At 28.0% G+C, this 5,497-nt stretch overlaps 1 pseudogene; it reads right to left on the minus strand.

Moving 5' to 3' along the window:
- Window positions 1–750: 750 nt before the first annotated feature.
- Window positions 751–1,461, minus strand: LOC111613049 (annotated as a pseudogene).
- Between the last annotated feature and the right edge of the window lie 4,036 nt (window positions 1,462–5,497).

Below are 5,497 nucleotides of genomic sequence, written 5' to 3' on the forward strand. Positions count from 1 at the left end.
ATTTTGTGGGTAGAGACAAGTTTTATTTTTAAAAAACCAGCAGTTCTGTAATTTTCCTGGCTTTATGAATTTTTATTTACAAAAAATAACTTTTATATTATTAAGAAAAATAAATAAAGCTGTATGTTATGCCATTTGTTAAATGATTTTATTATTAAATATTTTACAATTTTAATTGTTATAAAATGGCAGAAAGCTTAATTTTGAGGGTAGAAGTGAAGTTTTATGAAAAAAATATTAACATTAATAGTCCATCTCATCGATATAACTCCAAATATTAATCGTATGTAGTATAGCATGCTATCTGTATGTGAACACATAAATAATATGTACTGTTTTTAATTCAAAAATCTTTTAAAAAATATTTGAAAAATAATCGTAAAGTTCAATTAAATTTGAAATTATATAGAGTAACTGTTATTTTTATTTATTAAAAAAACCTAAACATAAATAAGCAAACACGAAATATCATTAATTTATGTTTAATTCTAAGTGGTACATAATTTAATATACAGAAATTTACCATATATATAAGGAATATATATTAATTGAAAATTTTACTTTCATTTAAAATATAACACAAATACAATGTTTTTTTTTCCTATTATACTACATTACTGCAAGGAAGTACAAAATTGTAGTAAATATCATTATCAGAAAAATTCAAATAAAAATGATTAGTAATTCACTTCGTTTAAAATTACGAAAATTCTTTTCTAAATTACAAGTTGTAATCAAGGCAATTTTTCATCAGTCATCTTTTCGCTGCTGCACAGTGGAATTACGTCTTACGTTGAAGTATTTATTTATAAAGAAACGAAAAAACAATACAGTATAAGAAGCATATACATACATTGAAAAAAGTGTCAGCTGATAATTTTGATCACAATATTTTCCTCTAAAATACTGATTTGCAGCCCATAGAGTTACAAAACAACAGATGATCATTTGAAGAATTTGACTTATTGTAATTATCATTGCAATAGAACGAGGCACCTTTACATTTATTGCTTTTGCAGCAAAATATAAATACATGAAGCTATGAACCAACATGTTCATTGAGCAATACCAATACCCAGTCGAAGCTTTTCCCGAAATATTGTATGATGTTAAAATCAAAGTTAAACTATGATGGTACCAATGCAAGAATATTAATTTTTGTTTCCGAAACACGATAAATAATGTATCTCCCAATTCAATTATTTTTGAACATGCAAATATACAAGCCCAGAATTCAATGGGGTGATGTTTTAAAGCAAAACCCCTATTGCACACAGAAAATGTAAATCCAAAATCTCGAATAATGAACCACAATCCAGGAAGTACTCTTAATGTTCCACAAATACTAAATAATGCCAATAAAGTATTCCAGAGGAAAAGGGGTCCACGGAGCTGATACGGTTGCTTGAACTTCATATAATGTTGCAGAGTGAAGATAACCATAATGTAAATAGCTGACATGTGTATGACGTATGGAGAAAAACATTTAATCAATTTAGAATTTATATATTTTGATAGATATTGTTCAATATAAAGCGGTTCGAATTGTCCTTTATAGTGGGAGACTTCGGTTGTATTATCCATAATCTGAAAAACAAAAATTTATAATTGTAATATTGTATATACAACTCGTAATATTGAATTAATGAATTTTTTTGAGTAAAGAGATTTGAAAGTATTGTGTTTTCGCGTAAAATATTGTACTTTAAAGCTATCAGTCGCATTTATTTTATACTGTTTAAATGGTGTGATGGCGGAGGCGGTCAAAGAATTAATCTGACTTAGGGGTCGTGGAATTGGATCCGGGCGATCAGTTTCACAATTGGAACCCGGAATAAATAATTGAATTTCTTTTAATCTTTTTGTACATTGTTCATCATTTTGCATTTGTCACTATCACTCTGTCGTGTGTTGCGTTGTCAAATTTTATAAATCCAAGTCTTTTATGTTAAAGCTGTTTGTTTTCAGTTTGACATGCTTAACATATGTAATGAAAGGAGATAGTATTTAATAAATACTGTTAATTTACTGAATGTACACATGTCTTTTTGTAGTTATATGTTTACAAGCCTAATTGAAAGTATTTGGACGTTGGCGATATGGTCCTTCGGATTGAGCGATCAGTAGAGAGCGAGGATCTGGTGGACCGGATGAATACGTGCTGGACATTAGCTACACACTTCACAACGCAAAAGTCTATTATAACAATATAGTTAGGTCTAAATAAACATGAACATACCACGAAACGATTTTAAGAATCCACTATGCATATAGTATATATAGTGCTATCTGGCAGAGTAAGTTCTTTTAAGTTTTCTCATATTTTTCTAATTTCTCATTAATTATTTTTAAATATTAGTTTTTCAAACATAACACTATAATTCAATAGTACAACTTTATTATTCTGAGTGATATGTGACGTGCCGCCATTATGAAAAAACAGAAAAAGCGACAGAAAGCAACTGTTATTATTTAATTTATATAATACAAATTTTCAGACCTACGTGTGCTTAAATCTTATCATGAATGAACAATATAGTAACAAAACAGAAAAATATTAAATATTATTTAACAATTTATATTTTATATTATAATAATCTGTATTTTAGTATCAAGTTTATGATAGAAAAACAATTGAACGAACACAACTTGATCTATGAATAAAACTTTCTATAAGTTAAATAAAGTATATAATATTAGGTTTAAACTTAGAAATGCAAAAAACATTTTTTAAAATTAATGAAATATCCGTTTTTACCTGCATTACGGTAGGAGTAGGGTATAGTGAAATGACTATACAAGCAAGAAGTTTGATAAGAAAAGCTGTGAACTAGTTTGCCCTCTATATTTACCTTCGAAAAATTGAGAAATTTAATGTTTAATATTTACATAAATAAATCTGTAGCATAAAATTATCGTTTAGTTTATGTGACGACAAATCGGTACGATAATATAAACACTTGTAAACAAATAAATGTTTAGAAATAAAATATAAAGTTGGTGGTTTTCCGCTATTAGCCTGTAAAGAACATTTAAAGATAAATAAATTTATAAAGTTATAAATTGAAACGTGTCAGGCAGCTACTTCAAAATTACAGGTTAAATATTTCATTCGAAAATGGAATGAATATATAAAGTGCAACATGCTGATGATCTGACAACAGGAATGCCTGCTGGAAGTTATTTCTAGGTAACTGGTTTTTTAAGTGTTACTATCGTGAAAAATTCCTGAAAACTTCACGTGATCAGCCTGTTACACGAAACACGAACACAGGAACAACTCAGTGATTATATCAACTCGACTATTGTTACGTTCAATGAGATGTATACGCGTATATTCTCTGTAGCTCGGATAGACCTGTCCCTAAACTTACGAACCAACTTAAGAATAATAGGAATATGTTCCTTTATTATGCTCAATTTTGAAATACTTGCCAATTATCTACGTTTTTAACAAATAAAATATGTTTTTATAGTGAAGCGAATCCTGCCACCGCAAAAAAACCATATTAGAAGTTGGTACCACACCAATAGGTATGTGGTATGAAATTTTATGAACTTGTTTCACGTTTTTATCATTTAATTAAGTGTTAAAAAGTTTTTTTTAGAATTATCTCTGGAAAAGCGTTTTCCCTCGTTACATCGTTTATGTGTTAGTTTTAAATTGAAATAAATAAATATGAGATGTATGTGGTTCTATTTAAAGTTTAAAGCAAGCTGGTAAAGTCTCTCCTGATAGTCGAACAGGAAGTCCGATAATATTTAATCTGTCTTTCTTCCTGTTCGACTCTTAGGAAAGTTTTACGATTTAAAATTTTATGTAATAATAAAAACTTAAATAAATAAATTAACTGTTCTTTTTTTTTCTAAAAAATAAGAGCACACTGATGTAGATGAGGAAAAATTGGAACTACATTCTACGATTTACCCACTTACTCTGTGTAAGTCCACCAGTGGCCTTCTGAATAAAACAACGGAACATAGTTGAACGTGGGTTCACCCCTCTGGGACTGACTGGCTTTGTCAAGTTTTCCGGGTTATATTCACGTTAATAACGCTTAAATATTTGCCAGTTTCACACATAACACCTTCCGGGAGGGAGTCTCACCTAGGCAGATCACCCATATGACGTATACGAATAAAACTAACTAATTTACATTTACAAAACACTACTGTTGAATTTACAAAACAAAACAAACTCCTATACCTCAGTTCTATGAGCATGCTGTTATATGCAAGGTATGGTATTATAAGGGAAGCGGGAGAAAACACGAAAACAGATAATTTTTTACGTGTAAAAGATGCTTCCATTTGAGCTGAAATACGGTAAACAAACTTGTATGTGACTGTTGTAACTGTTTATTAATTTTATATATTTCTTTAGTTTATTTATATCATGCTGTATGTCTATAGCAACAACAGTTAATCATTTATTTAAACATCTATATCATATTTTCCTATCTTTCTTTATTGATTTAAATCATATACAGAATGCTTTAGTCAATACAGTATGTAAAGATTTGAAAATGCTTTGATTCGAGCTGAGGAATTAACAAAACTTTTAGGAATAAAGACAATATTTGCATAAAAAAATAAAAGTTCGTAAGAAGCAATTACTTAAATTGCAGACATATACATTCTTACTGTCAGTCCTTTCCTGTCTGGTCTTTCTTAATCTAGATAATAGAGTTAGACAGATGAAATTCGAGAGCTGATGTAACTTTTTATACATAGATGTATTATAATTAATATCTTTGCTTTTTTTAAAAGAACCTTAAACAGTTGTGAAGACAATTGTAACCCAAAAAGCATCTTCATTAAAGTAAAGAGGGACAAAACTGTTCAAAATATATAGCCAATTTAATAAAGTATACCACCCAAAATCTTGATATCCAAATGAAAACATTCCTAAAAAGGCGTGATCAATTCTCAAAATATGAGAGAATGTATAAGCTTCATAAAAATTAAATTTAAACACGAACCCTTCTTCACAGATTGCATTATTAAATTTTGGTATTTGTCATACTTAATATCATGAATTCACTACGAATGCATATTAAGTATGATAAACATCACGCTTTTATAAAACAACCTGTTAAGTAGAGTATCGATATAACTCCAAATATTAATCGTATATATCCTCAATATGTAAATAGTATATATTATTTTTAATTCTAAAATGTTATTAAGAATTCTTGGAAAATAATCAAAATAAACTGAACATTAATGTATGTTTAATTTCAAGTGGTACATAATTTAATACATTGAAATATAATACATTCAAACACAGATATATATTTTATGATATTTTATATAATATACAACAATACTTTCATTTTAAATATAACAGAAAATACAATTATTGTATTTGTTATATTATATTGCTTGTATTGCTATTGTATTAGATAACATTAATTTAACGAAGTACAAAATTGTAGTAAATAACAGTTTGATAATATTTAAACGTAAACAATTAGCAATTTACTTTCTGGAAAAA

This window comes from Centruroides sculpturatus, unplaced genomic scaffold (assembly GCF_000671375.1).
Source record: "Centruroides sculpturatus isolate CEXI.00-Female unplaced genomic scaffold, Cexi_2.0 scaffold1585, whole genome shotgun sequence".
Classification (NCBI taxonomy): domain Eukaryota; kingdom Metazoa; phylum Arthropoda; class Arachnida; order Scorpiones; family Buthidae; genus Centruroides; species Centruroides sculpturatus.